Source organism: Megascapheus bottae, chromosome 7 (genome assembly GCF_031878675.1).
Source record: "Megascapheus bottae isolate mThoBot1 chromosome 7, mThoBot2.hap1, whole genome shotgun sequence".
NCBI classification, from domain to species: domain Eukaryota; kingdom Metazoa; phylum Chordata; class Mammalia; order Rodentia; family Geomyidae; genus Megascapheus; species Megascapheus bottae.
Window position 1 is genome coordinate 29,811,201 of NC_143515.1, and position 26,572 is coordinate 29,837,772.

At 34.8% G+C, this 26,572-nt stretch overlaps 1 protein-coding gene across 1 annotated transcript in view; it reads left to right on the forward strand.

The window, feature by feature from the left end:
- Window positions 1-26,572, forward strand: part of Lrrtm4 (leucine rich repeat transmembrane neuronal 4) — a 713,810-nt gene that overhangs the window by 686,210 nt on the left and 1,028 nt on the right. The window lies entirely within an intron of this gene.

Consider the following 26,572-nt stretch of genomic DNA (forward strand, 5'->3'; position numbering starts at 1 on the left):
CATATCTTATGTTTCTGGTATTTCCTTTTGACTTTATTCCTAGTGTTTTGTTAAAAAAAATTCCATACACTCTGCTTTCTCAGGTACAGATGGGCAGATCATAGACATTTTACTAGGTCACCGTAGTCACTGAAACCTTTAAACATCTTTTCTTGGGACAGAAAGGCATAAAATTGGATGCAGTGATTAGTACCTTTGAAAAAAACCAAAACCTGTGTTCCATCATCCAGGTCAATGTTTTTCTGCAATTTAACTTTCATATGTAATCAATAGCCATAACTTATCCCTCTTCTTGGAGTGTTGAAGTTACCTTCTTTAATGGATGAAAATGAGAAGACAAGGAGTTTTTATTCCCCACTGTGACTCTGACTAGTGGTCTCCCACCCCATGGAGACCCATTTTCCAAGTCATCTCTTGAGTTTCTTTCCACCAAACCCCACCATGAATAGTCGTTATTCTTTCTGACATCTCCAGACATGGGAGATGTTAGATTTTAGTAGGTACCACTAGTCCATCATCTTAAAATTATCTTGGTGTATGATCATTTATAAAAGAGAAGAACTCTGTATAGCTTCCTAAAATTCAGGTAAAAATGATACCATGTATAGGTCAGGGGTTTTGCTTGTTGTTTGTTTTTGTTTTCAGTATTGAAGCTTGACGACTATAACCAGTATCCCTTAAGTTTTATGCTCAAGGATCTGAAAGACAGTTCCACTTCCCACGACCCGTTTTTTTTTTTGGTAGTCTGCTATAAGAATCTCGTAGACATTCCTGCCCCAAACCTATGATTCTCTGATTTCAGCCTCCTAAATAGCTAGATGATAAGTCTGCATCATAGTCATTTGTCTCCAGATCAGTTTTTTAGCTAATGTATGAACTTTCTTTTTTTACATAGTCATCTTCTCAGTAAATCTTTTTCTTTTTTTATATATTTTTATTGTAATTAATAGAAGGGTTACATGATATTTGCCAGATAGATGGTACATTAATTCCCATACATTGATACCCTTTCACATGTTTGGTCCCCATTTCCCTCCCCCCAACCCCCACCCTTCATCTTGTTTTCCCCCCTTCCCTATCCAATTTCAAATAACCAAATACAAATATATCCAATATATCAGATAATGAAGTGAGATACTGTAACAATATGAGATAACCAAGGGACAGCAAAAGAGATGAGAGATAACATAGCACCTTAAGAACAACAATCATTCATTATATGGCTTATGTTTCTATATTCTAGAGATCCTTTCATTTAGCGTCATACTATATGGCCTTTTGTATCAAGGTTTTGCTCTATTGCAAATCTTTGCTAGGAGAGCCTAAGGTTTCTACTGATTATGACAAATGAGGGAAACCATTGAGCCAAAGTTCCTTTGAGTCTGGCTTACTTCACTTAATATGATCTTTTCTAAGTCTTTCCATTTCCTAACAAATGGGGCAATGTCATTCTTTCTGACAGAAGCATAGAATTCCATTGTGTACAAATACCACATCTTGTTGATCCAGTCATCAACTGAGGGACATCTAGGTTGGTTCCTTATCTTTGCTACGGTAAATAGTGCTGCAATGAACATCGTTGTGCTGGTGGGTTTAGTATGTCCTTGTTTCTGGATGATTGGGTAAATGGCAAGTAGTGGAATTGCTGGGTCATAGGGGAGCTCTATGTTTGGTCTTTTGAGGAACTGCCATACTGCTTTCCATAGTGGTTGAATGAGTTTGCACTCCCACCAACAGTGTAGTAGTGATTCCCTCCTGGCCACATCCCCTCCAGCATATGTTGTTATTAGTTTTCTTGATCCTGGCCATTCTAACTGGAGTGAGGTGGAATCTTAGAGTTGTTTTGATTTGCATTTTTTTTATGACCAGAGATGTTGAGCATTTCTTCATGTGTGTATAGGCCATTTTTGTTTCTTCTTCAGAGAAGATTCTCTTTAAGTCTTTGGCCCATCTTTTAATGGGATGGTTGTTACTTTGGAGATTAGTTTTTGATTGATTCAATTTTTTGAGCTGTTGGTATATTTTAGATATGACGCCTTTGTCCGTTGTATGGTTGGTGAAGATCTTCTCCCACTCTGTAGGCTTCCTAATTAGTTTACTAGCTGCACTAGAATTAACTCCAAATGGATCAAAGACCTGGAGGTAAAAGCCAACACACTGAAAACTTTATAAGAAGGAACAGGAGATACACTAGGCCTTCTTGGCACAGGTCGAAACTGTCTTCATAAGGACCAAGAATCACAACAATTCAGAGAAAGGCTGGATAAGTGAGACTGCATTAAACTGCAGAGCTTTTGTATGGCAAAGGACATAGCTCAGTAAATCTTTTTCATTATTTTCATACAACCTATTCTCAATTTGTCACTATTTCCTTCCTGGTTTTCTTAGGTCAATTGCTATAATACAAATATAAACTACATGGCAATAAATGTGGTGTGTGGAACCTTTAAAACAAGATCAAAGGAGGCCTGGGTTCGATTCCTTGGTACCACATACACAGAAAAAGTTGGAAGTGGTGCTGTAGCTCAAGTGGTAGAGCACTAGCCCTGAGAAAGTTCAAGGACAGTGCCCATGCCCTGAATTCAAGCCCCAGGACTAGCAATGAGGAGGAGGAGGAGGAGGAGGAGGAGGAGGGGGGGGGGGGTAGGAGGAAGAGGAGAAAAGATCAAAGGTAGACTTGTCTGATAGAACACTTCTTGAGCAACAGATGGTCATTTTTCTTGCTTCTTCACATAATGGAAAGAAGCAAGTTAGCTCTCTAAAATATCTAGAGACACTAATATTAATGAGATTGCTTTCCTTATTTCATGAATCCACCTGTTAACATCACTACAGTAGGGGTGAGATGCCAAAGTAAGAAATAAGTTGGAGCTACTAATCTGTGGTAGTTCTATTCTTTTATAATTCCTTGTAAACCTTTTCATTTGTCTGACACTTTACTTCCAAGACTTAAAGTTAACTTGTTTTCTCTCTTCCCCGGCCCCTCTCTTTCTTTCTCGATGAGGGAAATACTGGACCATAGCTTTCCTCAAAATCAGATTGGGTGATATTTCCTCAAATCCCTTATTATTCACATGAAGAGATTAATAGACCTTCCCATTGCAGAAATTCAGGGGCTTCTGCTGAAAACAAGATGTAGAGCAAGTGAGGGAAAGGAAGGCATCTGTCTCATGTATATGTCAAGAGAAATAAATTCTGTGTGCTCCTTACTCTCACCTCTGTGCTTGGATCCACATAAGGAATTTCAAAGACTGGATTTAAACTGCACTGTTTTTATTAAAACTGGAAATAATTCAAGCATGTAGACAAGTCATTATTTAATGGGACCATTTAACCAACATAGCTCAGGTGGCAGGATGAGCCCTCAGATCTCCTTAGCAGCTACTTAGCCAGCTATGGGAAGACAGTGGGTGGAAGGATCCAGGAAGAGACCATTGTTCTGGCCCAATGCCCTTCCATTCCACATTCTTACAAGTACTGTCATTCCCATGGGATTTTGCCTTACATCATCTTGATCAGACCAGGAAGTTCTGAGTTATTCATGTTATCTCCCTCCTGCCTACCTCATATGACATTAAATTTTACAGATATCTTCTGAGTTCATGGCAGGTGTAAGGTAGTTTCCACTGTTAGAGGTATCCCAAAGTCATCATCTTCTTCTCATCAGTTTCTTCATTTAATTATTTCATTAAAGTGAACATGAGTGAATTCAAGAAGACTGGAAATCAGTGGTCATATTATCATATTTTAAAACATCTTGTCATCTTATAAAATTTTGGTAAGATTAAAGTTCAACAAGAATGCAACCTGGAAAAGAGAAAAAATACAATATGAGAAGGAGTTCTAACAACTGTAAGAGATGGCATTTGACAAACTGTCACCATCTTCTTATGATCATTACTAACTATTGCTTTTAAAGGGACAGACACTATGCTTTGAGTATTACAGAGTGAGACTAGATTGGAGTCTAGGAACATGTGGCACAAAGTGAGGTATTAGTTGACCTAGAAATGCTCTCTGAGGGACTGCAGAACAATTAGAAATTTAAATGCATGAAATTGGAGACATATTTTATGCTATGTCAAATGTTCTAATTGTACTACTGGGGGCTAAAAGACCTTCTATGACTTTGCTGGTTGAATTTTTTGTTGCTTAATATATAAAAGGAGATGTACCTAGTTTTGCTTACTTTTGAACAAAGGAGATCAATGTATTTCACATTTCATGTTTTATATTAAAAAATAGAATGACCTCTAAACTAGGAAAGCAAAAGGAGCTTTTCATTTTACAACAATAATAAAATTGAACAAATATGAGATATCATTATCAAACGTGCCAGGTACTCAGTTCTAGTTGCCTGGGACATACATACATGCAAGTCACAAATCTAAATGCTCATATATAAATTAATTTTCCAGTGTCTCCTGATGACAATAATTGAACAATCAAAATCATGACAAAGTCAGTAAGAATGATAGAGAAGTGCCTGCTGAAGAGCAAAAAGTTATTTCTCCTGGGGAGCAGAGTTCTTGGAAGAACAAGTGTTTAATGTGAGTTTTGAAGGACAGGGCATACAAAGTCTGAGAAATACAGTAACTACAGTCCATTCTACATGTAATACAATCTTTAAGACATAACACTGTTTCATGTTTAAAAGTCCAATTTCCTCTCATTCTCTTCTGGGAATATATATTTCTCCGCTTTTAATTCCACTGGTTACTGGAGAATCTCCAGCTCCTACTAGGCAGCCAGGTATGTGTGCAAATCACTTAAACTCCTGAGCCCAAATATGCAAGTTACATTCCCTAGGCCTGGGATGGAGTAAGATCATTGATACTTATATCCAGTTATTTGCAGCAGCTGCTGCTGACTGTATAAATCACATACTTCCCAGGTTTCTAAAAGTGTTGCTCTATATTTTAGTGCCTGATCTAGGCCTGGTTTTGTGTGAATAGAATTGTCATCCTGGTAGATGTGTTCTCTGAAACAACTGACCTGCAAAGCAGTGATCCATAGCTGTAATATAAACATAGGACCTCTAAGGGCTTTGGCAAAATGCTGATTCAGAGTCAGTAAGTTTGAAGTGAGACCTGATTTTAGAATTTCTGCCAAACTCCTGTGTGTAGCGGCTGCATTATATGAACCAGAGTATTAGATGACATTGGGTGTAGCATTTTAACAGCACTGTTGGTACATTCCTTTTGTCTCAGGAAAGTAAGCCTTGTTTTTTAGGGGACTCTCAAACCCCAAATATGTCTATTGTACTCCATCATTCAGGTTATAATAGTAATTATTTTCTCTAAAACACTGTGAATTCACAGAAAATGGTTTAAAAAGTAAAAGTGGACTTTAGACATCTAAATTGCTTCATTCACTGTTTTATCAATATAATTTCTAGTTTTACATCTTATAAGGGAAAAATAAAAACCAAATACCTGTAGTTCCTGGGTACCTTTTGTGTATATGTCTTTTCAGACAGATTTGGTCTAACAGAGCTTCTTCCAGTAGCAAATGGCATTGATGAACTCATGAAGTTCTGCTTCTGTTTTTTCTGTGGTATTGCTAGTGACCTGTGCTGCCTCTTTTTTTTTTTTTTTTTTTTTTTTTTTTTTTGCCAGTCCTGGGCTTGGGCTCAGGGCCTGAGCACTGTCCTTGGACTTTCTCAAGGCTTAGCACTCTACCACTTGAGCCTCAGCACCACTTCCAGCTTTTTTTTTTTTTCAATATATGTGGTACCGAGGAATCGAACCCAGGTCTTTATGCATGCTAGGCAAACACTCTACCACTAGGCCAAACTCCAGACCCCCTGTGTTGCCTCTTTATATTCTGTAGGATCAATCATGGAATGACTTCAAAATTATCAGAATACCATGGAGGGGGCAAACTTGCTATTTCTTCAATTGTGCTATAAGATGTGTCATTCCATACCCTGTTCAAAATGTTCATGACTGATAACAAGACATTCACATCAAGACAAAAACAATTCTTCCTGCCATTTTCATGTGACCTTCAATATAATGTCTTCCCAGGCCTTCCTATACCAACAACAAAAGAACAACAAAATTAATTTATACTTTCTTTTTTATTGTATTTTTTTATTATTGAGGTAATGTATAAAGGGGTTACAGTTACATTCACCAGATAGTGGGTGCATTACTTCTCACATATTGATACCCCTTCTCATGTTTTGTTACCATTTCACATACCCCCTCCCAATCACCTTGTTTTCCCCCTTCCCTTTTCTATTTCAAATAAACAAATAAATGTATATACAATATACCAGGAAACAAAGTCAGATACAGTAACAATATGAGATTAACCAAAGGGCATCAAAGTAAAAGAGAAATAACATAGTACATTAAAAACATCAATCACACAAGATAAAGCTCTTAATTTACTCTTTTAATTGTCAAAATCTTAAGCAACTCAAAGCAGAAAGAATCACAGGGCAAGCCAGGACCCATGGTGTATGCCTGTAATCCTAGCTACTCAGAAGGCTGGGATCTGAGGATAACAGTTCAAAGCTAGCCAGGGCTAGCCAGAGACTCTTAACTTCAATTAACCACCCAAAAACTGGAAGTAGTGCTTTAGCTCAAGGGGTAGGGCAGTGTCTTTGAGCTGATAGGGCTCAGGCACAGTACCCAGGACCGCAGTTCAAGCCCCACGACCGACAAACACAACAAAACAAAACCAAAAATCAAGAATCACAGGCTGATTTTACTAATGATTTTGAAACGACGAATTAAAACATCTTAGATCTTATTCTTCAATGGAGATATTTGCGATAATTGTCATACATAACAAATCTTATTTTCTTCATATTTGTGTATTCATTGAAGCCAAAATATAGAGAAATACATTGAATTTATTGGTATAAATTTCCAATTCTACATCTTTATGTAAAAGGTTGGGAGAAAATGTATTTTGACTTTTATATTTAGTTGTAGACAATCAGGAATGTTTTTCCCCTGAGAAATCAGAAATATTGCTCCCTTGGGCAGAGATAACTTGTATATCTTTAGGAAGAATATATAAATCTCTTAAAGTAAGCGTAGAATCCAAATAATTATTTTGCATTTCAAATTTTGACTTAAAAATTATTTCACTTGTCCACTAATGCATCTGTTTATCATTATGTCAGCAGTGCTCAGCTTTTGATATTAAGTATTAAAATGCATATTTATTGTGAAAAATGGGAGGCAGAAATTATTATCCTTCGAACTCCTGCAAGTGAAGCAACAACTGTACTTTCTCCTTACTATCATAAATACTTAGAGAGGAAAAAGGATCATATTCAACATGAATATTTTATGTTTTTAAACCAAAATGAAAACATAAATTGCATCATTTTGTCTTTTTTTGAAATTGTTCATGTTGTTCTGTTATGTGCACATAAAAAATCTGGCTTTTGCATATTACTTAACTATAATATTTAAAATTAATTTATTAAGTGTCATAAATTTCTTATGAAACTGCTCATATTGTCATATCAAGTGACTGACAGTGGGAAACAAATATTAAAATGACTTTATGCCTAACATTTTATTAAATTCAGAAGCCTCTTTATTATATATATGCATGTATTTTTTATGTTCATGATAGTTTGAATAAAAGTGAGATGTGTTTAAGAACTGAATGAGGTTCACTAATAGGCACACTAAGTTTGCAAAGATGGATGGCAAGGAAAAGGTAGGAAAGAATGGACATGAAGAGAGATACAAGAATAATGGGAAAGAGAACAAAACCAGAAATGGAACAAAGAGGCTAGAAGCTGTGGATAGAACAGTCAAGAAAAGGAAAAAGGAATCTGATGTTCAATGTCATTAAGACTTGCTTTGGACTCCATACTGTGTTGGTGTTTCTCATGCGAATTGTCAATTGGAGTCAAATTGGATGAAATTGTAATAATAGAATTGTTTGTTTCTAAAGGTGAGTGGAAGAACTTAAGCATGTAAGCATAAGAGCCATGATCAGTGTGCAAACTTAAGCAAGTCATTTCTCTCCTAGCACCCCATTTTTCAATCTTTTAAGTGAGAAAATGTAAGCACCCAAATTGTAGATGACATGTGAACATCAAATGAGTTAGTTTACACCAAGTCGCAGTAAATAAATATAAGTGATGAGGCTTGCTAGAAGAGTTTGCCATTCATTCTCAGATTTAAATAACCTGAGCATGATGTAAAATGTCAATATCGCTTAGCACATATAGGCCTAAATCTCATGTAAGTCAGAATCTCAGAAGGAAACATCATACTAACAAGCTTTTAGCCAAGGAAAGTTTAAGAAAATTAGAGATATGAGAATAATGTTCAGGGAAAATCTGCTAGTGTTAACTGGGCATTCAAATATTACCCGAAAGAAGGTTTTATATTCTGTCTTTCCGGTCTGAAGGAGAAAAATTAAGATAAAATTTTACCAGATCTAGGCAAGTGCTGCACCTTTCAAACACAGGCAAGACATACACTACAAATCTTAAATAAGTCAATCATGATACTTACCATAGTTCCTCTCATTTAGTCAAAATCAGAATGCAAGGTCACTACTTGATGAAAGCTAAAGTATCTGTATATTAAATAGATTCCCATGGCATAGATATACATTAACTAACAGATACTACAATTTTTGTTCAGTAGTCCTAATTCTTTTGTGTATCATTAGAGAAAAAGGAGCATTAAAAGATGTAAGATATTAAGAAAATGAATTAATGTAATGGCCCTGAACAAAACATCATGGAAATTGGAAAACATATGAATATATATGCCTCCAAATGCAAACCTACATCGTAATAAATGAAACACAAATATCACAAAAAAATAACAACTGAAAAGCAGTCCAATCATTTATAATCCCCTCTGAACTTTAGCCTTATTTAAGTACTATTGAAAATAGCATTGTGTAATGGAGGATGGAAAAGATATTCACAAAAGAATGATATGAATCTTCATTATCATGTGGAATCTGACATAAACTCTGATGTTAGAGAAAGATCACAGCTTCTGAAGACAATGATTTTCGTGATTCTAAGAGACCTTTCCAGTGGCTAGATGGATAACTCAGATCAATACCATTAACACTTACATTGTATTCTTGCAATGTCAACAAAAGGACAGGTATTATGTTCTCACAAAGTGAATCATCAACTATAGTCTCATTCTTCCCATTATTATAGTGTTTAGTATCAACATTCTATGGTGATAAAGCACAAGTATTTACTTGAATTATTATAACATAGTACTAAAGTCTGAATGCCTTCAATTACAAAAAAATTATTCCTCACCTTTTTTGAAGCCAGAAGTCCAAGATCAAATTAGCCAACAAGCTATGAAATCTTGGTATATCCCCTCCATTGCCTTACAGGAAGCAGTCATGTTAATGTGTACTCATATAACATTTTTCTTTATGTATGAGAGACAGAAATACAGGCAGACAGACTTAGATACAGAGACAGATGTATTTCTTGTAAAGACCTTAATCTTATTATCCTATTGCATCATTGTCCCTCATTTAGTTTTAATTATTTCCTTAGAGTCTCTTATGTCCAAATGCAGTCACACTGAGTTAGGTAGGTCTCAAGGACTTGAGTGTTTTTACATAACAATATTCTTCTCCTGGCCACTCAAAATATGTTTTCTTCTTGCATGCAAAATACATTCATTCTAACTTAACAGCCTCCATTTTTTTTAGTTTTTTTTCATATATTGAAAATGAAGGCTCTTTGCCAAACTCATTCTACGAAGCCAGTATAAGCCTCATCCCCAAACCAGACAGAGATTCATCAAAGACAGAAAACTATAGACACATTTCTTTGATGAATATTGATGCAAAACTTCTCAACAAAATACTGGCCAACCGTCTACAACAACTCATCAAAAAAATTATACACTATGATCAAACTGGATTCATCACAGGGATGCAAAGCTGGTTCAACATATGCAAGTCAATTAATATAATTCAACACATCAACAGGAGCAAGGACAAGAACCACATGATTGTCTCAATAGATGCAGAAAAGGCATTTGACAAGATCCAACACCCTTTATGCTAAAAGCTCTGGAGAAACTAGCAATCCATGGAACCTTCCTCAGTATAATAAAGGCTGTGTATGACAAACCCACAGCTAGTATTATACTTGATGGCAAAAATCTAAAGCCATTCCCTCTAAAATCAGGAATGAGACAGGATGCCAACTCTCTCCACTCCTCTTTAACATAGTATTAGAATTCCTAGCCAGAGCAATAAGGCAAGAAGCAAGTAAAAAGAGGATCCAATTAGGGTGGAGGAAGTGAAACTCTCCCTCTTTGCAGATGACATGATTCTGTATTTAAAGAACCCTATAGACTCCACTCCCAAGCTCCTTGAGCTCATCCATTTTATTTTTGTATCAAATCTAACATCTATAGTCCTGCCTAAATGTTATTCAAACTAGGTATGAGCAAGAAGGAAGGTATGATTCATCCTGAGGCAGTATTACTCTCTGAAACCACACAAGTTACACATTTCCAAAATACCATGGTGTATACAGGATACTCTTCCCATTGCAAAAGAAATACATTTGAGCAAAGGAAATATTTATGATTCCTAAACAGTCTAAGACAAAGCAAGACAAGGTTTATGAGATCTTAAGGCTTAACAATTGTCTTCTTTGGTTTGATGTTCCATGTTTCAGGTTCATTGGGATAATAATAATCCTTTCTTTTTATTGTGTATTGGAGACTTTTGTCTTAGAGTATTGCTTCTAGTGCTTGAGTTGGGAGTGATAGTCCTAATAATCTCAGAATTGTTTTGATGGTCATTATTCCATTTTCATGAAGATAAATATATTTTCCTTACTCGGTAGTGTTCTTGTTCTCTCTTCTTGAATCCCAGAAATTTAGCTGCCTGACTTCATTCCACTGTTTCTTTCTCCCATAGTTCACCCTGCAAATGTAATCTCCTAATTTCTTTATGAAATTACTAACCCTTTCTATTTCTGATATCTGATGATTCAGATTGAGAATTTCTAAAATCATGGAGTCCTGCTTCCTTTCTGGTTAAGAGTTTTGCAATTTGTCTGGTCTTCCACCCCTAAGATTTTACAGTAAGAAAACAGAGAATCCAGGATGCAACTACAACATTTTACTTTAAATTATCTTAGCTAATTTTCCAATTCTATATTTCAAAAGCTCTAATCCATACCACAATTTAATCAAGTTCTTTTTCAGTTACCATCAAATGTGGATCCTATTTCCAAAATCCTGTTTCTTATTTCCATCTAACATAGTCTATGACTAACATAGACTTTTACATCTGCATTTTTGTCAACAAGCCCCTCAGAGCACTGTACCTAGCATATATTTCAAAGTCCTTTAACCTCTATCACCTAGTTCCAAAGCCACACACACCATTTTACTACTTTATAAAACCATAAGTTACATCATAGTATGAAAGTATGTTACTAGTAAACTAGAGCTCTCAAAAAAACCCTGTGTAATTTTTCATAATTTTGTACACCAGACATCTAAGATTAAAGTCTATATTGAAATGTTTTCCAAGTAGGTTTCATCTAAGGACCACACCATTTTTCTGGGGAGTTATATGACATATTACAGCTATCACAAAGAAAGGGATAAAGAAAACAGGCCTGCTGTTGCTTCTTCTTGTAAGGGCACTCATCCCATTAGATCAAGAATCTACCAGTATTGGGTCAATGAACTGAATTACTTCTTTAGAGGCCCTGTAATCTAATGTAGCCATAATTGGGGTTACAGTTTACTTACAAATTGGAGAAGGTCACAGAACTCTGTTTAAAATGAGAAACTCACCATAATAATGTAATGAACTGAGTCAAAAGTAGATGAGCTCTGGGTTTACTTAGGGGAAAAAAAGGAAGGAGAATTGTGGGAAACATGTATCCTTTTTGAGGCTCAAAATATCCTAAAATGTGTCATGAAACTTTTCATTAACTTTCAATATCTCCTACTCATTGGCCATAAACTTCAGGCCACTGAGGAATTGTATTGCATTATCTCTTTGTATTCTCATCAATTTTCCCTGTCTTTGCCTTTTCTTCCACAAATTATCTCTCTAGTATCAGTCAAGTTACATGATCAAGAGGAAAGAGGAAGAAATTGGTAGTGTCTATATTCACTGTTGGTTTAACTTAATATGTCTTCTGTTTACATAATGAAATAACTATAGTTTTAAAAATACCAAATGATATAGACAGTACAAATTAACATACACATATATACATATATTTACAATATTAAACTCCGTGTCAAACATATAATCAGTTCCAAGCACTGAGGACTTTCTTGATGTTCTAACCTCATAAAATATAGGAGCTTTTTGCAGTAACTTTATAAACATTATACATATGTATATAATATATATATAATTTTATGATCAATATTATTTTCTAATTAATTAGTAGACAGAAATTCAGTGGCAATATAAAATTGTATTGTTCTAGTTAACATTATTAGAGTCAGTAAGCCTTCCTGATGAAAAACTAAAATGTGTTGTGTTAAAATATAATTGAGGAAAAAGAACTCTTAAATCAGTGTGTGAAGAATAGTGGGAAGTTACTATACCCTAGGCTAGATACACTGACTGGAGTTAATATCAGAAAGTTAGGATGAAGAAGAAATGCACAGACCTGACAGGATAATAGATAAAAAGTGACCTGCCAACCTAGTCAGAAGCTCAGGATATCCGATTCATTTACAGCAGAGAGTAATATAATCAATCATAAATAGATTTCAATTAAATGTTAGGTAGGTAGCAACATAACTAGAAATTTATTGATCAAGGGATTATTTCGGTAGAGAGATTAGAAATGTACGGAGAAACAATACTGGAAGAATGGTAGGCTTAAGAGAAAGGATGGTTTAAAATGGTAGTTTATTTGTCTACACACACACATACACACACACACACATTATAAATTGAGTAAATGTCACAAAATATATCGGTTTATTTATCCAAATTTTCTAGATTACAGAAGCCAATCAAGCTTTATTGTGACATAAGAACTAAAAGGGTTTGTGAAGTCCTTGTTCTGTAGTGATGTAGAACTACAATGACACAAACTTAGTGATGTGTGTTAGAATGAAGTAGTTCAAGAACATGACAGTTCTCTGTGGTCTTCAGAATAGCATTTGCAATTGGGCAAACAAAGAATGGGGCAACAGCCCCTTCAAGAAGCTTTCTGCAGCCTCACATGAAGATGATATCATCCTATGATTTATTATCACAGATTGTTAATTTCATCAATTATATGATGACTCTTATTATTTGCAGTGTCAGAGAACACCGTTTTATGGTCCTTTGTGTGTGTGAGCATCAGTTTGATTTAAACTAGAGATGAATTTAATGATCCTTCCCTAAGTTTCTCCTAGTCATTATTGCTTACTTGCTAACACTTTGAGGTTTTAATTATTTTTTTCTTTCCCTTTAAATTTATCGCTTGATGGAAACAGTTGAGAGGTTTGTACATTTTTCAGCAGTGGGAGTCTTTATTAGCTTTTAAGTAGATAAAAATATCCCTTTTCCCCATAGTACAAAGTGGAATGGGCTATTACTACCATCCAAGTAAATTAAATTACTTTTAAAAATAAAGGAGTAGATTGTGAAAATGTTTAGACAAAGGAGTTCTCTAGCTGACTGAACATTTATGGGCACTTCACCACCACAGGAAGGTAAATTCACCTACAAGTATCTATTTAGAAAACATGGGTGTAATGATAGTTGTTAAGTTTGCCCAACTGAATTAGCTGTAACTTCAGACAAAGGAGTTGAATATCTATGTAACCAAATAGATGATAACTCTTAAGTATGGTGCTATAGTCACTGACAGGAATATGAATGGGCTAAATGAATATGCTCAAATTGATGAGACAAAACATAATCAGTAGTAATGAATTGAACCTTTAAAAAAAGAGAAAGTTTATTCAGAAATTCAAAAACACACATATAGATACTACTTGGTGGCTTCGAATTGGAAAGTAGTTTACCTTGTTATAAGCCAAACACTCTGCTAAAAATAGAGAATTGGGTAAACTGTACTATGTGCTCCCTGTTGGGCTTATAACTTTAAGGGACAGCAATTTAATTTAACAGTAAATGCTGTTATCAGCATTTACATTTGAATGACTTGAGATTTTGTTTTGTTTTGTTTTGTTTTTGCCAGTCCGGGACCTTGTACTAAGGGCCTGGGTACTGTCCCTGGAATCTTCATGCATTATATGCAAGCACTCTACCACTAGGTTAAACTCCTGGCTCCTTGAGATGCATTTTTTTATTTTATTTTTTGGTAGTGTGGCTCACACTATTTCTGAATAAATTCTCATCTAGTTAAATATAAGATAGGGATCAGCGATAAAAGTATATTTTTTATTTAACAAAAAAGCATCGGTACAGATTCTTTAAGGCAGCAGCCAGGATTGAAGAACTACTTTTTATTTAGTTATTTGTGATCCTGAGACTTGAACCCAGGGCTTATTAGATTTACTTTTATTTGGATTTGCACCAAGTTTTTGGTTCCTAAGACCAATGGATTTCTATTATCATGGTCACTGTCCTTGAGCTTTCTCAAGGCTTCTGCTCTACCACTTAAACCACAGCACAACTTCTGGCTTTTTCTGTGTATGTGGTACTGAGGAATCAAACCCAGGGTGTTGTGCATGCTAGGTAAACACTCTACCACTAGGCCACACTCCTAGCCCCTGAACAACTACTACCTTTAGGAGAAGTATGAATGGTTAGGTAATCTCAAATGGTAAACAAAAGGAAGCTTTCCTTTTCTCTTTGTGTTTGAATTAGAGGTGATTGGATTATTATTTTTTTAATTTGGCAGTAGGAGCCAGAAAACATTTGTAGTGATATACCAATCTTCTTATTTTGTGTAATGGTTAGTATCAACTGCTCATTATAATCTAGTGATGCCTCCTTGGCAAGAGGATGAAGCATTTAGGGGTTGAGAGGTGAGGATGATGTCAGCAAAGAGTCAGGATATGTAGTCTTCCATCTAGGGCTAAGTGTGTAAATGGTTGGAGCACTAAGAAGAAGAATGTCGTGGTCTATATACTGGTGCAGAGGTCCTACCTGTGCAAGTTCCTGTGGCACAAGCCTCCCTTTCCATGGATTCAGAAGCATCCACTTCTAGATCAGCAAATCTCCTTCTACCTTGTCACTTTTCACACACCCCTAGGATGACATTTTACCATAAATAATTTTGCATTGTACAATTCTGCTCACATTCACCTTCTATATAAGCTTATATGTTCCTGTTTGTTACTTATTTTTATATTTTTTAAATAGTTGTACAAAGGGACTTGTATTCAACATACCAATTTATAAGAATCACACATCTTGATCAGTATAACCCCTTCCATCAGTCTTCTCCATATCTCCAAGCTTTGCACATCCCTTCAAATTACTGATCTCCATGTTCACATATGTACATTGAATATTATAACTCGACAGGTTCATGGAAAGCTTTGTGGATTCTCATATCTTTAGCTCTCATCATAATAGCATTCATATGAATATTTGTAGGCTAAAAATTATCTGAATAGAATCTGAGGACTGTTAAAATGGAAAGCTGTAATGAGTAAACAACAGTAGAGAAAAGGAAAGGGAGAAGGTCACTGTTGTCGAGGCAACACCTTTCTAAATAAAAAGTCAATTCTCCAACAATTACGCCTTACAAACTTATACGTTATACATTTGAATTTGAGCATTCCAAGCAGACATCAACCAATCAGTTAAAAAGAAAGGTTATCAATGTATATGAAATAATGCACCTTCTAGCTGGTGAATATAATGTAAGTCTTCTATTAATTACAATAAAATACATGAAAAAATACTCTGAAAACATGGGGCTTAAATTAGGCAAAACAGATATTAAAGCAGCAAAGAGTAACATCATCAAAGACATTTAATATTTTGATAAATATTGCATAGAAAAAACCAGGACACTGTAAAGAGGAATGCCTTACATATGTAAATTGTGGTAATGTGACATTTTAGGTTAGTTGATAAGAAAGGTTATCTCTAAAAGGACATTTTGCAAAATACTAGCATAGGCTAATTCCGAAAGGAAAAAAGAAAAGAAAAGAAAAGGATATCACTGACAAAGAGAATAGTGATCACAAAGCCCAAGCACAAGAAGAGACTGAGAAGAGAAAGGATGGTTATTTTTAACTCTCCACAAGGTAAAACAGAGGGTGGATGGGAGATGTCAATTTATGATTAGATGACATTTGAACCTAATTGCTTTTATGCAATGTCAAGTTCTTTGGGGCCTGTTTTAGAAGCCATGGTATACTCAGGATTGCTTCTCTGGGTCAAGTCTTATGTAAGATCAAGAGACCACTAAAGTGGTCAATGAACTTTTATCCTGTGGAAACATGTTTGGTATAAATGACCTGAAAGAAGACTTCATCATTCCTGCCAGGAGAGCCAATCAAACTCCCAAGAACCAAGCATGTGGGGATCCAACACTTTGGCTGGAAGCCATTGGGAACATTACTGTATAAGAGACCTGGATCTTCCATGAGAAATCTGTAATGGCAATAGGTAGAAAGATGTTGTCTGCTTTTCAGAGTAAGATTATCCAATAGAAAATACAAGGAGCTCCCATCTGGATCATCTTGTTCTCTGAGTTGTTAATTCAGTTTTGCTCACTTTACTCTTTGTTACATACTCCAAAGCCAGCACAATACTTAGGTATGGAAAAAAGTCCCAAAGAGCTAAGTTCACTTTTTAATGGCTAAAATAATGATTCAGAAGATTAATTTTACCCACAAACCTTAGTTAAAATTTCAAGTTTCAGGTCTATAAATAAAGTTTTATCATTCTTTCCATTGTGTATAAGAACTACATCTTCTTGATCCAATCATCTACTGAGGGGTATCTGGGTTGGTTCCCTATCTTTGCTATGGTAAATAGTGCTGCAATGAACATCATTGTGCTAGTGGCTTTAGTATGTGCTTGTTTCTGGACTTTTATTGCCCCATTTGTAAGGAAATGAAAAGACTTGTAAAAAATCATATTAAGTGAAGTAAGCCAGACCCAAGAGAACATAGGCCCAATGTTTTCTCTCATTTGTAATAATTAGTACACATCTTGGATTCTCCTAGAAGAGAATTAAAATAGTACAAAGCCTAGATACATAAGGTCATATAGAATGAGACTAAATGAAAGGAACTCTAGGATATGGAAGCAAGAGCTTTATCTTAGTGATTGTTGTTCCTAATGTACTATGTTATTTCTCTCCTTCTTCGTTGCCCTTTGGTTAATCTCATATTGTTACTGTATCTGACTTTGTTACCTGATATATTGTATATATGTTTATTTGTTTATTTGAAATAGGAAAGGGAAGGGGGGAAGCAAGATGATTTGGAGTAGGTGAAGGTCATGGAAATGGAAACAAAAACGTGGGAAGGAGTATCAGTGTGTGAGAAGTAATGCACCTACTGGCAAATGTAACTGTAACCCCTCTATACATCAGTAATAAAAAATAAAATGAAAAAAATAAAGTTTTTTAATGGGATGGTTGTTACTTTAGAGATTAGTTTTGGAGTGATTCAATTTTTTGAGTTGTTGATATATTTTAGATATGAGGCCTTTGTCCGTTGTTTGGTTGGTGAAGATCTTCTCCCACTCTGTAGGCTTCCTAATTAATTTACTAGCTATGTCCTTTGCCATACAAAAGCTCTGCAGTTTAATGCAGTCCCATTTATCCAGCCTTTCTCTGGTTTGTTGTGATTCTTGGTCCTTATTAAGAAAGTTTTAACCTGTGCCAAAGAGGCCTAGTGTATCTCCTATTCCTTCTTGTAAAGTTTTCAGTGTGTCAGCTTTTACCTTATGGTCTTTGATCCATTTGGAGTTAATTCTAGTGCAGGGTGACAAAGAAGGATCCAACTTTAGTTTTCTGCATGTGCTTAACCAGGTCTGCCAGCACCACTTGTTGAAGAGGCTGTCTTTCTTCCATTCTATTTTTTTGGCTCCCTTGTCAAAGAGAGGTCTGTGGTTTAATATTTGGGTCCTCAGTTCTATTCCATTGTGGGCCAAAGACTTAAAGAAAATCTTCTCTGAAGAAGAAACAAAAATGGCCTATAGACACATGAAGAAATGCTCAACATCTCTGGTCATAAAAGAAATGCAAATCAAAACAACTCTAAGATTCCACCTCACTCCAATTAGAATGGCCAGGATCAGGAAAATGAATAATAACAGATGCTGGAGGGGATGTGGCCAGGAGGGATCACTACTACACTGTTGGTGGGAGTGCAAACTCATTCAACCATTATGGAAAGCAGTATGGCAGTGCCTCAAAAGGCTAAACATAGAACTCCCCTATGACCCAGCAATTCCACTACTTGGCATTTACCCAACCATCCAGAATCTAGGGCATACTAAATCCACTAGCACAACAATGTTCATTGCAGCATTACTCACCATAGCAAAGATATGGAACCAACCTAGATGTCCCTCAGTTGATGACTGGTTCAACAAGTTGTGGTATTTGTACACAGTGAAATCTATGCTGCTGTCATAAAAAACGACATCGACCCATTTGTTAGGAAATGGAAAGACTTAGAAAAAAACATATTAAGTGAAGTAAGCCAGACTCAAAGGAACTTAGGCTCAATGGTTTCCCTCATTTGTCATAATCAGTAGAAACCTTGTGCTCTACTAGCAGAGATCTGCAATAGAGCAAAACCTTGATATATAAGGCCATATAGTATGAAGCTAATTGAAAGGACCTCCAGGATATTGAAACAAAAGCCATATAATGAATGATTGTTGTCCTTAATGTACTATGTTATCTCTCATCTCTTTTGCTGTCCCTTGGGTATTTCATATTGTTACAGTATCTCACTTTGTTATCTGATATTTTGAATTTATTTGTATTTGGTTATTTGAAATTTGATAGGAAGGGGGGAAAACCAAGATGGGGGTGGGAGGGTGGGATGGAGGGTAATGGATACCAAGACATGTTAAAGGGTATCAATGTATGTGAATTAATGCACCTTCTATCTGGCAAATATCATGTAACCCTTTTATTAAGTACAATAAAAAATATAAAAAAAAGTTTTATAGAAACATAGTCCTATTCATTCTATTTATTCTTCCACATTTTGCCTAAGCCCACTTTCACACTACACCTTATTTCAGAGTTCAGTAATCACAAGAGACTTTGTATTAGCTAGATGCTTACAATACTACTGGCTGAAAACAGGAAAAAATAAAAACATTTGCCAACCTCTGTGATAAATGTCTGCCATATGAATGAATGAATGTGCACATAAATAAATGAACTATGATAGCGAATTCACTTTTATATAATTACATCTTAATAGGATATATTGTATGGCAGGGATCCAGAAATTGTCCTAGAGTTTTACACTTTTTATTTCAAAGGTGAAACCAGGCTTGCTTATTTATGCATCCATTATGTTAGCATAAAACATATTTAATCAGAATAAAGTTTTGATTGAATTTTCTAAATGAGAATCTTCTATTTTCGTAATTAAACATACATCACAGAGCTTTTTTTACACTAGAAATTACAAGAACCCCAAGAAGTTACACTTATAGACATATCAAGACATTAATTTCATTCTATCAGGTATGTGTAAGTGCTTCTGGGATTTTCCTTCTTCTCTGTCTGTAATTTGGTTCTAAATTCTAACCTGGATATCCTATTCTACTTTATGAGGAAGAATAGCAATTAGTAATACATGGAAATTTCACTGCAGTCTTAAACTTGTTGTGTAGTTTCTGGCATGTATATATATATATACATATATATACATATATATATGTATATATATACATTCTGCATTGGAAGAAGTAGATGCATTGGAAAGGTCCATAATGACTATATTTTCAAAGGAAAATATAAAGTTAACATGTTGACCCCAACGTAAGTATAGGGCAGTAAAAGAGGGTTTAACACATATTCAAGTAAACTACCAAATAAAGGAAAACTAGAAGTGTTTGTAATGTGCACTGGAGAAACTGAAGGGAAGTTTGAATAAAGAGTGTCTCCATAGTGTGACCATTACCTGGGTTCACTCCCTTTTCCAAATTACTACAATACATTAGAATAAAAAATAACTCACATAGAATCTGTTGTGCATGCTGATAATTTCTGCTTCCGTTCTTTTCCTTTCTGTATATTTTTAAATTTTCCAAGATGAAATTAGGGTGTGCATAACATCTAGTCTCCTTTGGGAGGACATAGTAACCCGTCTTCTAATGTTTTAGGAAAACAAAATTTTCTTCTCTGTGTCATTGCCAATTACTGAAATTTTCACATTGTTTTCAGACAGTAGAAAAAAATGCAAAATTTAACATTTTACTATCACTATATTTTATTAATTACCTTAGAGACAAATCTATACAGATATATGTAGATAGGATGGTGGGTTACAATACACTACAAAAGATCACTTATTCACCCTCATTCATGGGCCAGAGTCATAGAAAGGAAGACTTGAGAAATTAATACCAGTTAATTAATCCAGCTCATTAGCTCAAACCTCATTGAAAGCTGAGAGTGCTGCTAATGTAATAAGCTTCTCAGTTAATGGAGTCAGAGCTGACTTCAAAGAACAGCTAGAACCTCATTCATTAACTTAATCAACTCTCTTGATACCTCATAGACAGTGCATCCTGGTAAGAAAGTAATGATGATGCAAAGGAAGTTCTGTAACAGTATGGAACTATGATGGACTTGAAAGTTAAACTTTGGACAAGCATAAATGACCAAATACAATACGCTTTTCCAACCTTGAATAGAAGCAGAACAAGAAAAACAAATTCTACAGAGCAATCTTCCTCAGAACTTAAGGTGCAAAGGACTTGAATAGTCCTGTCAACATTAAAGCCAGCATTTATTGTGCTAAGAATTGCATTTTCCACATTGCAGCATTATTGTACACAGATAAGCCCATGAACAAAACCAAGCTGGAATAGTTACTAATTTCTACTGTTATCTTTTGTGTTTCTGAGAAGCTATTTTTAAACATGTCAGTATATGTAATGAATAAATGAAAAAAATAATATATTTTTCCACATTAATTATGAATTTAATTCCCAACAAAATTGGAGAAAGGATGAAATGATTATTTTTCATTCAATGAATAGTTGAATGTCTATTGTTCACCTCAGCAATGCTTTCAGGGAGAACACATTTTGTCTTGCTTCTTTTCGTGTATTCCCGGTTAATTTGCATTTGTCTTTGAGTTAACGTCTTCTCTTGAGTTTGGAATCTTTCTATTTTTCTGGAGATTCTTTTCTCTTAGAACTACTTTGGGGGAAGAAAGTCATCGCATGTGTCAAGTGGTAAGATGTTGCAGATGGCATGGCCCTTTCTATTAATTAACCAATTGGAGTAAATTGTGGGTAGAAGCCAATGACAAGCCTGTTAAACAAAGTTTTTGGAGGCACTCACTATCTACTTCCCATAGGTTACCAGCTTTCTGGTTCAAAGATTGTCCCTCCCTTAATATTCCATACAGTGAATCTTGCAATAGAGACTTGGGTTTCTTTTCTTCCTATGCCTTCAGCATTCTTCATTCTTCTTTCTCCTCCTTCCTTAGTATTTCTTAGCAAATCACTAGTATAAAAGACTCATAATTCTGTAATGGCTCTTTCTCTAGTTTTCCCACAGCTTCCATGAGTTTTATGCTAGTGTCATTTTTAATTCATTTTTCCTTGAAGGAATTTCTTTAAGTTTGAATTTGGTAAAGAAGAAATCTTTTAAAATTAAAAAAATACCCTTGACACAAAACATTTGTTTGCCCAGTTGAATGGTAATCAGCAAGTGAGTCATCAAATATCAAGGCTTCTAATTTTGTTTGCATATTGAAAAGCAGCTTTTAATCTTTCTAACAAACATTTTTACATATAATGCCATAAAGGTTACTTTGAAAGTTTTTCAGTTTAGCAGAAATCAATGGTCTAAATGTTTATGGATGATTTCAAATTAAGGAGTAACCCTAAATGTATCATTGTAGAACGCAATGCATCATTTGAAAGTTTGATTTGGATTCATTACTTATGATAGTTGAAATAACTAAAACAGGAGCTATGATAGTTAATTGTTAAGTCAAGTATAGGAAAGTATTTGAGATCATGACATGCTGAGATTACCAGGCAAATATGATTGTGAGAAACTCCTGTAATATCTGTGGTCTGGGTTTCAATTGTTCCTGAAATACTGTGGTGTTTTGATTTGTCCTTCAGATTAGTTGCTAACTTTATTCTTACATTATACAAGCCAATTCTTTTTGCATTTTTCCCACCAATTTCTATCAGCTTTAAACAAAATTCTTGGAAACACAAGACCCAAGCATGTTTACTTGTACTTATTTTTTCTAATCTTCTTACACACTAATAAACTAAGTGGAATAAACTTTAAATAATATATTAACTTAGCAATTGCCCTTCATTTTAAAAATCAATTTCGCTTCCAATAAACTCAGTGTCCATCTTCAATGAGCTATTCAATTATATTGAATTCTTCATCTGGATTTATATGACAGTACTTTTCAAAAGATCTTAATAGTCAGACAGTCTTCTTTAATTCTGGATATTAGAGATAAAATGTCATTTAGGAAATTGAAACTCAACTTTTTATCACTTCAGTTGAAAGAATTAATACTGAAATGTGAACAATGTTCATGAAAAGTTAATAAATAAGATTAATGACAGTCCATGAAAATTTAAGAATGATAGTATACTACTTATAACTAAAGTGAATACTTTTGAAAGAAAAGGGTAACTTTATTGGAATTTTATGCTCGTAACAAAGCAGAATTGCAAACGTCTTTGATCAAATATATCACAAACATATTTCAGATTGCTCCCACATTAACTATGGCGACACATCCATTTCTCATTTCCAATATAATTAATATGAATATAAAATCTATGGAATTAGAGTCAACTTTCTGATTTTGAAGTTATATCTATCTCTCTGTAATTTGAAAATACTCTGTTCTCCTGACTGAATTGCCAACTCTCTTAGTGCCAGGAATTATGTGGACCATTTCCATTTGTTTTCACTCTCTACATGATATTGGAAGTAAATCATACTTAGGGAAAATAATTAATGAGGATTTTAGAAAAAAATTTCTCAGGTTCTTGATACAAACAGAGGATTGAAAGCCTAGATTAACATACTCTCAAAGAAAGTCTGGTTTTCATATCCCTTTGAGTCTCAGCTGAGGCCAAAAACTTGATAGTACATACTCCCTAAAAAGATGCTCTTAGTGACACCACAGTCAGAATATGCCACCTTGATGTATTTCCTAACCACTAAGGAGGAATGACGAAATGGTTGATATGAACAAAATGCTCATAAAGTGACTTGTTCAATTGAAAGCCCTGTGTAAAATGACTTAAGGACAATTACATAATAATTAAAAGGAGGGTTTCTGGAATACCTGAAATTTCTAAAAATAAAAGAGGTAACATTACTTTCCTTATTTTTCAAAGTATTCACAGACAGCTCAAGAGGATTAATGCAATTTCTAATTAGTCATATAAATGGTTACGCTTAACCAACATCAGATTTAGTTGTAAAATAAACGTGCATAAAGGTTTAAGTGTGATTTACTTTCAAATGTTTAATGCTTCAGAGAAGCAAATGGCACAGTTTCCATGACTATCATATCTATTAAACCAATGTGATTCCTTAGTCTCTGTATATCCACTGTCTGTAAATAAAACATGGTTTCCAGTGCAGCCAATGAGTAGTCATGCATGCTAATGAGGACATCTTTAACTAATGTTATTCTGCTGAGCTATAGAGTGGAGCCCATCAGAGAAAATATGGAACACTGGGACCCTTAGAAAAGCTCAGAGAACACATTTACAAAAATACCAAAGCTACATTAAAGGAAACTTAAGGATACTTTGTTTTGACTACTGGAAAAGAAACAATGATACACACAGGGACTCAGGTGGTTAATGTACTGTACATTATTACTATAAAGTACAAGACCTCAGTCTTTTATCTACTCAGAAACCACAATTTCAGTTGATTGCATAGAACCCTGAAGAATAGAATGTCAGTAAATGAGCAAATGTTGCAGATATTCTCTCAAAGCTGGCCAATTCACGTTGCTGTTGAGATGTCACTGACCAATTAGGAGGGCAGTTTACAATAGATTCCATCCTATAAGTCATTCCTGACTAGTCTATAATACAATGGGGAAATGATACAAACTTTTGTTTATATCAGTGAAAAAATACAAAAAAATATCCCAGCTGTAATAGCAAAATAAGTTTTCTGAGTTCAGAAATGATAGAACTAGAAACCTAAACCTCTCTCCTGAAGTGTGTCAGATGCCTTGTCACTGACAGCCTACTTTAAGCTGATAACAAACATCCTGCTTTCTTTTTTTTCCATATATTTTTATTGCAATTAATAGAAGGGCTGCTTTCTTAGAGCTGAATGTATTCTCTCTCATTATACTTATAATCTGAAGTCTTTATTTAAGGACTGAAAGTCTAGGTTACTGGTTTACATTTTCATCTTTAGATGAACTTGGTTATGCAGAAGGATCTGCAAGGCTCTAGCTGCCCTTCACTTTTATTTCTCATATTGTTTTGGGGATTCAACTATTTGCTCACTATAATGACTGGAGAAACCCCATTAACTGTGCAATGTAACAACTAAGAATCACAACCTATGCTTTGTCTACTTCAGAAATTTGGATATTTTGACAACCATCAGTCGCTCCATTAATTGAAAGAGTGGGATGCAATCCAATGAATGTGACTGTTACTAGAAAAATAACTTAATCAACAAGTTAAGATGTTTTCTTTAACATACTAACTAGAGAGTAAGAATGGATTGTACTGTCCTGGGGTAGATCTTCTCCAAAGGGTTTCTCCCTGTTGCAGTGCCCACATAAAACTGTCTGCTTTGTTTCTCAGCATTGTCAGAGTTGTGGGGACCTATGACCTTCACCACATATATCTCTTCCTCTCTGGCACACTGACACACTCTAGAGATTTGCCAAAATAGAACTTGCTGACAAACATTTCATGCCTTGATATTGTGCTGATATATAGAGGTTTAAATGAGTAAGGAATAATAAAACTCACAAAAGTACAGATTTGGAGTAAGGTAGATTAGAGCTAACTTAATAGCTGGTATCTAAGAATTAAGGCCCATTATCCTACAATCTGTTAACCACATTTTCAGCATCCAAACTCATAACAAATATCTAAAGCATTTTCATATTAATCACAACTTGGACTGGATCTGTGTTTTTGAGGAGAAACTTGTATAGATCATGACTTTTACATATCAACTCATTTGATCAAAATCTATTACTATTGCCAACAAATTCATCATTATTACTATTACATAATTCATTTCACTGCTTTTTGAAAGACTTAATTAAAATAGTACTGACCCTCCATAGATGACATTATGTGACATCGAAACATAAATGTGCATATATGTGTGTTTATATAGAGAGATAATATGTATAATAAATTTATATGTACATAAATTCATTTTATGCAGTATATAACTATGTAAACATCCATCTATCCACATATTCTAGAATATATTTTAGTATATATGTATATAGATATAGATATGTGTGTGTGTGTAAATTTAATTTTCTAATTCTTTAGGAAACTAATACATTGAAAGAAAGTTTAAGCCTAGCACAGTGGCTCACTCCTGTAATTCTAGTTATTCAGGAGTCTGAGATCTGAGTATCAAGGTTCAAAGCCAGAGGGCACAAAAGGACCTGAGACTCTTATCTCCAGTTAACCTCTAGAAAACCGGAAGTGGGGCTTGGCTCAAGCATAGGGCGATAGCCTTGAGCTAATCAGCTCAGGGGCAGTACCCAGGCTGAGTTCAATCCCCATGACTCACAAAATGGCCCACAAAAAGAAAGAAAAGAAACGAAAAGAAAAAAAGAAAGAAAGAAAGAAAGAAAGAAAGAAAGAAAGAAGGAAGGAAGGAAGGAAGGAAGGAAGGAAGGAAGAAAGAAAGAAAGAAAGAAAGAAAGAAAGAAAGAAAGAAAGAGAGAGAAAAATAAAAGTAGGATAGGTACTTTATCCAAGCTATTGTCAATCATTTAATGCTGATTTGCTCTGAATTTTTCTTTGATCAGGTATTTTCATTAATAAGATTGCAATGATATGCATATATAAGGATTTATAACAAAACTCTAAGAAAAAAACATGTCTGTATTGCTACTCTGATTATATTCTTCCTCATTTACTTTTTAAATGCTTGGTCCAAAATGCTAGTCCAAAAAGAAGATTCATTTGACAACATACTAATGAATTGTGATCTTTCTTACAAAGCAGTACCTGTCTAGATCTTTTAAAATGTGTGGAGGTGAACTTTATTCTAATAAGCATGAAGCTGTTTAAAACATAATTCTCATTCAAACAATACATTTTTGTCAAGTCTGTATTAATCATATTAATGTGGATTCCAGTAAGAAAACACTAGAGGTAGTTTGAAGAGCACTTGAGGGACTTATGTAGTAATTGGAAGAATGACTGCTGAAAATAAATTCACAAACACATATTTAAG